We start from the raw sequence: 9,894 nt of genomic DNA on the forward strand, positions 1-9,894 counted from the left end.
CAATACATAAGGCAAATACTAACAGCCATAAAAGGGGAAATCATCAGTAACACAATCCTAGTAGGGGACTTTAACACCCCACTTTCACCAATGGACAGATCATCCAAAATGAAAATAAATAAGGAAACACAAGCTTTAAATGCTACATTAAACAAGATGGACTTAATTGATATTTATAGGACATTCTACCCCAAAACAACAGAATACACATTTTTCTCAAATGCTCATGGAACATTCTCAAGGATAGATCATATCTTGGGTCACAAATGAAGCCTTGGTAAATCTAAGAAAATTGAAATCGTATCAAGTATCTTTTCCGACCACAAGGCTATGAGACTAGATATCAATTACAGGAAAAGATCTGTAAAAAATTCAAACACATGGAGGCTACACAATACACTACTTAATAACGAAGTGATCACTGAAGAAATCAAAGGGGAAATAAAAAAATACCTAGAAACAAATGACAATGTAGACACGACGACCCAAAATCTATGAGATGCAGCAAGCACAGTGCTAAGATGGAATTTTATAGCAATACAAGCCTACCTCAAGAAACAGGAAACATCTCGAATATACAACCTAACCTTGCACCTGAAGCAATTAGAGAAAGAAGAACAAAAACTCCCCAAAGCTAGCAGAAGGAAAGAAATCATAAAGATCAGATCAGAAATGAATGGAAAAGACATGAAGGAGACAATAGCAAAGATCAATAAAACTAAAAGCTGGTTCTTTGAGAAGATAAACAAAATTGATAAACCATTAGCCAGACTTATCGAGAGAAAAAGGGAGAAGACTCAAATCAATAGAATTAGAAATGAAAAAGGAGAAGTAACCACTGACACTGCAGAAATGCAAACGATCATGAGAGATTACTACAAGCAAATCTATGCCAATAAATTGGACAACCTGGAAGAAAGGGACAGATTCTTAGAAATGCACAACCTGCCGAGACTGAACCAGGAAGAAATAGAAAATATGAACAGACCAATCACAAGCACTGAAATTGAAACTGTGATTAAAAATCTTCCAACAAACAAAAGCCCAGGACCAGATGGCTTCACAGGTGAATTCTATCAAACATTTAGAGAAGAGCTAACACCTATCTTTCTCAAACTCTTCCAAAATATTGCAGAGGGAGGAACACTCCCAAACTCATTCTACGAGGCCACCATCACCCTGATACCAAAACCAGACAAAGATGTCACAAAGAAAGAAAACTACAGGCCAATATCACTGATGCGCATAGATGCAAAAATCCTCAACAAAATACTAGCAAACAGAATCCAACAGCCCATTAAAAGGATCATACACCATGATCAAGTGGGGTTTATCCCAGGAATACAAGGATTCTTCAATATAGGCAAATCAATCTACATGTTACACCATATTAACAAATTGAAGGAGAAAAACCATATGATCATCTCAATAGATGCAGAGAAAGCTTTCGACAAAATTTAACACCCATTTATGATAAAAGCCCTGCAGAACGTAGGCATAGAGGGAATTTTCCTCAACATAATAAAGGCCATATATGACAAACCCACAGCCAACATTGTCCTCAATGGTGAAAAACTGAAGCCATTTCCACTAAGATCAGGAACAAGACAAGGTTGCCCACTCTCACCACTATTATTCAACATAGTTTTGGAAGTGTTAGCCACAGCAATCAGAGAAGAAAAAGAAATAAAAGGAATCCAAATCGGAAAAGAAGAAGTAAAGCTGTCACTGTTTGCAGATGACATGATACTATACATAGAGAATCCTAAAGATGCTACCAGAAAACTACTAGAGCTAATCCATGAATTTGGTAAAGTAGCAGGATACAAAATTAATGCACAGAAATCTCTTGCATTTCTATACACTAATGATGAAAAATCTGAAAGTGAAATTAAGAAAACACTCCCGTTTACCATTGCAACAAAAAGAATAAAATATCTAGGAATAAACCTACCTAAGGAGACAAAAGACCTGTATGCAGAAAATTATGAGACACTGATGAAAGAAATTAAAGATGATACAGATAGATGGAGAGATATACCATGTTCTTGGATTGGAAGAATCAGCATTGTGAAAATAACTCTACTACCCAAAGCAATCTACAGATTCAATGCAATCCCTATCAAACTACCACTGGCATTTTTCACAGAACTAGAACAAAAAATTTCACAATTCGTATGGAAACACAAAAGACCCCGAATAGCCAAAGCAATCTTGAGAATGAAAAATGGAGCTGGAGGAATCAGGCTCCCTGACTTCAGACTATTTTACAAAGCTACAGTAATCAAGACAGTTTGGCACTGGCACAAAAACAGAAATATAGATCAATGGAACAGGATAGAAAGCCCAGAGGTAAACCCATGCACATTACAGTCACCTTATCTTTGATAAAGGAGGCAAGCATATACAGTGGAAAAAAGACAGCCTCTTCAATAAGTGGTGCTGGGAAAACTGGACAGGTACATGTAAAAGTATGAAATTAGAACACTCCCTGACACTATATACAAAAATAAACTGAAAATGGATTAAATGCCTAAGTGTAAGGCCAGACACCATCAAACACTTAGAGGAAAACATAGGCAGAACACTCTATGACATAAATCACAGAAAGATCCTTTTTGACACACCTCTTAGAGAAATGGAAATAAAACCAGAAATAAACAAATGGGAACTAAAGGAACTTAAAAGCTTTTGCACAGCAAATGAAACCATAAACGAGACCAAAAGAAAATCCTCAGAATGGAAGAAAATATTTGCAAATGAAGCAACTGACAAAGAATTAATCTCCAATATTTACAAGCAGCTCTTGCAGCTCAATAACAAAAAAAACAAACAACCCAATCCAAAAATGGACAGAAGTCCGAAATAGACATTTCTCCAAAGAAGATATACAGATTGCCAACAGATACCTGAAAGAATGCTCAACATCATTAATCATTAGAGAAATGCAAATCAAAACTACAATGAGATATCATCTCACACGGGTCAGAATGGCCATCATCAAAAAATCTAAAAACAGTAAATGCTGGAGAGGGTGTGGAGGAATGGGAACACTCTTGCACTGTTGGTGGGAATGTAAATTGATACAGCCACTATGGAGAACAGTATGGATGTTCCTTAAAAACCTAAAAATAGAACTACCATATGACCCAGCAATCCCACTACGGGGCATATACCCTGAGAAAACCAAAATTCAGGAAGAGTCATGTACCAAAATGTTCATTGCAGCTCTATTTACAATAGTCAGGACATGGAAGCAACCTAAGTGTCCATCATCAGATAAATGGATAAAGAAGATGTGGCACATTTATACAATGGAATATTACTCAGCTATAAAAAAAACAAAATGGAGTTATTTGTAGTTAGATAGATGGAGTTAGAGTCTGTCATACAGAATGAAGTGAGTCAGAAAGAGAAAAAAAAATACAGTATGCTAACACATATATATGGAATCTAAGGGGAAAAAAAAAAGGTCATGAAGAACCTAGTGGCAAGACGGGAATAAAGACACAGACCTACTAGAGAATGGACTTGAGGATATGGGGAGGGGGAAGGGTAAGCTGTGACAAAGTGAGAGAGTGGCATAGACATATATACACTACCAAACATAAAATAGATAGCTAGTGGGAAGCAACCGCATAGCAGAGGGAGATCAGCTCTGTGCATTGTGACCACCTAAAGGGGTGGGATATGGAGGGTGGGAGGGAGGGAGATGCAAGAGGGAAGAGATATGGGAACATATGTGTATGTATAACTGATTCATTTTGTTATAAAGCAGAAACTAACACACCATTGTAAAGCAATTATACTCCAATAAAGATGTTTAAAAAAATCTACAAACAACAAATGCTGGAGAGGGTGTGGAGAAAAGGGAACCCTCTTGCCCTGTTGGTGGGAATGTAAAGTGATACAGTCAGTATGGAGAACAGTATGGATGTTCCTTAAAATCCTAAAAATAGAACTACCATACCACCCAGCAATCCTGCTACTGAGCATATACCCTGAGAAAACCATAATTCAAAAAGAGTCATGTATCACAATGTTCATTGCAGCTCTATTTACAATAGCCAGGACATGGAAGCAACCTAAATGTCCATCATCAGATGAATGGATAAAGAAGATGTGGCACATATATACAATGGAATATTTCTCAGCCATAAAAAGAAACGAAATGGAGTTATTTGTAGTGAGGTGGATGGACCTAGAGTCTGTCATTCAGAGTGAAGTAAGTCAGAAAGAGAAAAACAAATACAGTATGCTAACACATATATATGGAAATTTTAAAAAATATATGGTTCTGAAGAACCTAGGGGCAGGACAGGAATAAAGATGCAGACGTAGAGAATGGACCTGAAGACATGTGGAGGGGTAAGGGTAAGCTGGGATGAAGTGAGGGAATGGCATGTTCTTATATATACTACCAAATGTAAAATAGATAGCTAGTGGGAAGCAGCCGCATAGCACAGGCAGATCAGCTCGGTGTTTTGTGACCACCTAGAGGGGTGGGATAGGGAGGGTGGAAGGGAGAAGCAAGACAGAGGGGATATGGGGATATATGTATACGTATTATTGATTCACTTTTTTAAAAAGCAGATACTAACACAGAAATGTAAAGCAATTATTCTTCAATAAAGATGCTATAAAAAATATAATAAAAAAATGGGGCTTCCCTGGTGGCGCAGTGGTTGAGAATCTGCCTGCCAATGCAGGGGACATGGGTTTGAGCCCTGGTCTGGGAGGATCCCACATGCCGTGGAGCAACTGGGCCCGTGAGCCACAACTACTGAGCCTGCACGTCTGGAGCTGGTGCTCCGCAACGAGAGAGGCCATGGCGGTGAGAGGCCCACGCACCGCGGTGAAGAGTGGTCCCCGCTTGCCACAGCTGGAGAAGGCCCACGCACAGAAACGAGGACCCAACACAGCCAAAAATAAAAAATAAATAAATAAATAATTTAAAAAAATAAAATAAAATAAAATAAGTAAAAAAATGAAAGCCATGTATTGGGAGGTATGATGGTTAATATGTGAGCCCTAAAGTAAATCATTGTAGTGGAAAAAACAAGTTTTGTATATTGGCAGATAAAGCTGAGGAAGGAGGCAAGGTGACATGATTAAACTCATTTTTCCTGACTGAAGTCTGGAGAACCATTCAGAAAAGGGCCTCAGTGGAGGCAAGAAGACCAGTTATGGGGATATTGCATTAATTCCAATGAGAGATGGTGGTAGAGGTAGTGAGTATTGGCTGGATTCAATCTGTATTGCAAGAGGGATTAGTGGCTCCCAAGGGTTATGGTTAAATACTTGAGCTCTCTCTACCTATGACATGATTGTATTTGCCTGGGATTAAAATTTTAACAAAATCGTGTACTTTTATTTTTTAATATTGAAATGAAATTTTAACAAAATTGTGTACTTTCATTTATTTAATATTGAAGGAATACAAGGAGATACAAGGAGAGCATGTTTGAGGAGAAGATCATGTGCTCAGTTTTGAACACAAGTTTGAGATCCCTTTAATATATCCAAGATAATATATGAGGTGGGCAATTGGATTTAAGGGTCTATGGCTCAGATAAATAGTCCAGACTGGAAAAATAAATTTTGAGGCATTTTCAGGAAAGTCGTGATTGAAACATGACCATGGAGGAAACTTCTGGGTAAGAATTGAAGACATCTAACAATTAATTGCTCAATAAAGCTTGCAAAGGAGCCACATAAAAAGTGGTAGAGATGTAGCAGGGAAACCAAGAGAGTGTTACTGACTCCAAGAGAAAAGAATATTTAAAAGAGGAGAATGTTGCTGAGAAGTTAGTTAGATGAAGATGGAATTATATCAACTGAATAGAATGATCTAGAGGTTATCAGTGAACTTGAACTTCTCAAGCACTGTTTCAGTGAATTTTGGGTTTGAAAGTCATGAGGTTAATGAGTGAATGGTGAGGAGTGGATGCTGTGTTGGGGGGAAAACAAGGTAATGAAAATAAATATGTATTGTTTCTCAGGTGTACTTGCCATATAAGAAAATTTATTCACATGTTAATAATATACATGGAAAATGTTTAACCTCTCCAAATGAGCCAAACTCTTAATAGGTCATATTAACAATTTGGACAGTTTGCTTACCAAAAGTCACTAATTCCTATACTATATGAGTAAATCTGTCTGAATTCCAACAAACTTCTGACACTGGTTTGTAAACTCATATTGTGGAAACCATTTTTGCTGTATAAATACAAGATTAAAACTCTTTTTTAGGCCAACTTTATCACATATATACTATTTGTGGCAGCCTCGGTTTCACCAGAATTCTATTCTAATTTATGTACTAACCAGTTCATAAAGTTATTCAGCTATATGTATGGAGCAAAAGTTGGCATTTCTTTTTTTCTGTAAAGAGCCAAATAATAAATATTTTGGGCATATAAATAAACTATCCTTCAATTTAATACAAGTAAAACAAAAACAAAAACAAAAAAAATTAATGCTGATAATAAAATATTTGAAATTTGCCTTAAAATTTTATTTTGTCTTTACGAAGTGTACAAGCTCTGTTGCAACAACTGAACTCTGTTACTGGAGTCCAAAAGCAGCCATAGACAATAATAAACAAATGGTCATGGTTGTGTTGAAAAAACTAAACTGATTTAAAAAAAAACGAGTAGTGGGCCCGATTTGGGCCACTTACTGTGGTTCGCCAGTCCCTGGTCTAGAGAATAAGTGAATTTCATGATAACATCTATATTAAAATATTACTTGTTGAGATCTTTGCAAGTCAGAGGATTCCATTTTTATCATAATGCTAGATAATTTTGCCTGGCACCAAAAGTTGCATTGAGCATTCAAAAAACTTCACTCCAATGCAAGGTTCAAAAGCTACAAGTAGGCTCTGACTATTGAATTTCCCCACTTCCTATAGGCCCCACATAATTTTTCTACCACCTGTCTGGATGGCTGAGCTAGTGACAGTATATTCCGGAGATGAGAGAAGCTTGAGGATGAACTCATATTAGGCAGATTTCTTCAACACCAAACTTCTATATTGTTAAATCTGTATGAAATTTGTTGATTGAAAAGAAGGAATTAAAAAATAATGTCAGAAGGAGAAAAAAAGGCAAAACCCAGAAATATATAGTGGAAATGGTACTTTTGAAATTGATGAAATTTAATTTTTAAAATCTTTTTCTCTCCCACTGGAGCCCACAACATTTTATCTTTTCTAGAAAACACCTCGCTCCAATATACTTGAAGGATTCCTTAATTTACATATATCTATAATTAAATTTTATATTTCTGTTATTTCATTTACATGTCCAAGCCATGCTAAATCCACCTATTTTATGTTGATATCCACTATGATTGCCCTGCTCTACTTCTATAATCAGCATTTCTTCTCCACTGTGACCATTTCACCCCAATTATATTGCTAGGTAATTTTACCTAACAGCTATGGCCCTATCTTAAGTCATCGTTATGTTCAAAGTGAAAAGAAATAATATTGTCTCCTTTTTCATCACCGGGATAAGATCTAGTAATGATGCTGAGCTTACAAAATGTATCATAACATCAGATTTATTTCAGTTACACATATAGTACATTTTATGTTTTGTGTTCTAATTAAAATTTGAAAATCTGTCATATTAAAAACAAATTCTAGTAATGATCTGAGGAATTCTCAATGTGTACTTTTCCTGGCAAAGTCTGTTTTTAATCTTCACATTTCAGGGGAATTAGAAATAGCAACAATTTTATTAGTAGTTGTCAGAGTTTTCAATTTTTTATTAATAAGATGAAAAATGGTAGCAATAAACATATTGTTCTTAAGCTAGTCAATTGTATGCTTCTCATGAGAATATCATTTTGTAGAATGTTCACTTTCAAAACAAATTGAGAAAGAGCTGATGAAATTTTAAAAAAATGATTAAATGAGCTTAATTTGCCCATTTTCCTTTAAAATTATCATAAATCTTTCCAACTAATCTCTCACAAATATGTTGATACTAATTCAGGCACATTAAAGTTAAGGATAATTTCATCTCTGAGTCTCAAAGCGTCTGTACTATAAGTTTGCATATGAAAGTAATGCAGTTACTTTTAGAGACCAGGGATAGGGACGAATATAGATAAGTTTATAATCTTGGAGAAAGCAACAATTTGCTTTTCACACATGATTCCAGTGTAATAATATGAGGGATTATTATTGTTTCAATCTGATTATTGAAAGAAAAGGATGCAATCATATGAATTTAAATGCAACACCTAAAGTCTTCATATGGATGAGAAAGATTTCATAGCATTTGTATTTAGAGTAAAAACTATGTAGTTGTGTATATTAACCATTTTTTTCAAAAGTACATCGCCTGTGAAGATATAGTATATCCACTTCTGTGCATAATGACAAATGGGAGGTAATCTTCATTTAAGAAGCCATATTGATTTTAAAACCAAATTTTGTTAGTTTCATTAAGAATGCATGCTTCTTAACTACAACTGACTCCAATATGTTATAGTTTTAACGATGGCAAATAAAATAGTCAAAATAAGTTAACAATGAAAGAGATCTAAAACCTGCAGTAGCTCCTAAATCTCCATCACTCCCTAATCTAAAAGGAGGGAGAAAATGCCCCAAACTTAAAAATGAGAATCATTTTTTTAAAAAAAGTCAATTCAAAAGCACTTTATTTATGCTTCTCATAGGGCTTACACCATCAAGGGAGATCAAACTTTCTGAAATGAGGTTTTTCCAAATTCCTGACTTTGCACACATGAATGCAGAACATATATTTAACTAGTGGAATCCCAATTCTCTACCTTGGGACTTTTCCCTATATATATATTTTTATTGGGATATAATTGTTTTACAATGTTGTGTTAGTTTCTACTGTACAGCGAAGTGGAGTTCCCTGTGCTATACCACAGGTTCTCATTAGTTATCTATTTTATACATATTAGTGTATATATGTCAATCCCAATCTCCCAATTCATCCCAACCCCCCTTTCCCCCCTTGGTGCCCATAGGTTTGTTCTCTATGTCTGTGTCTCTATTTCTGCCTTTCAAACAGGTTCATCTCTACCATTTTTAGAGATTCCACATATATGAGTTAATATATGATACTTGTTTTTCCCTTTCTACTTACGTCACATTGAATGAAAGTCTCTAGGTTCATCCACGTCTCTACAAATGACCCAATTTCATTCCTTTTTTATGGCTGGGTAATACTCCATTGTATATATGTACTACATCTTCTCTATCCATTCATCTGTCGATGGACATTTAGATTGCTTCCATGACCTAGCTGAATAGTGCTGCAATGAACATTAGGGTGCATGTGTCTTTTTGATTTATGGTTTTCTCTGGGTATATGCCCAATAGTGGGATTGCTGGGTCATATGGTAATTCTATTTTTCATTTTTAAAGGACTCTCCATACTGTTCTCCATTGTGGCTCTATCAGTTTACATTCCCACCAACAGGGCAAGAGGGTTCCCTTTTCTCCACACCCTCTCCAGCATTTATTGTTTGTAGATTTTTGATGATGGCCATTCTGACCGGTGTGACGTAATACCTCATTGTGGTTTTGATTTGCATTTCTCTAATGATTAGTGATGTTGAGCATCCTTTCATGTGTTTGTTGGCCATCTGTATGTCTTCTCTGGAGAAATGTCTACTTAGGTTTTCTGCCCATTTTTTGATTGGGTTGTTTGTTTGTTTGATATTGAGCTGCATGAACTGTCTGTATATTTTGCAGATTAATCCTGTGTCTGTTGCTTCATTTGAAAATATTTTCTCCCATTCTGAGGGTTGTCTTGGTGTCTTGTTTATGGTTTCCTTTGTTGTGCAGAAGCTTTTAAGAGTCATTAGGTCCCATTTGTTTATTTTTGTTTTTATTTCCATTAC

At 35.8% G+C, this 9,894-nt stretch overlaps 1 long non-coding RNA gene across 1 annotated transcript in view; it reads right to left on the reverse strand.

Annotated features, from left to right (window-relative positions):
• LOC309653140 overlaps positions 1-9,894 on the reverse strand; it is an 803,279-nt gene that overhangs the window by 415,985 nt on the left and 377,400 nt on the right. The window lies entirely within an intron of this gene.

This window comes from Balaenoptera physalus (genome assembly GCF_965194825.1).
Source record: "Balaenoptera physalus genome assembly, chromosome: X".
NCBI lineage: Eukaryota > Metazoa > Chordata > Mammalia > Artiodactyla > Balaenopteridae > Balaenoptera > Balaenoptera physalus.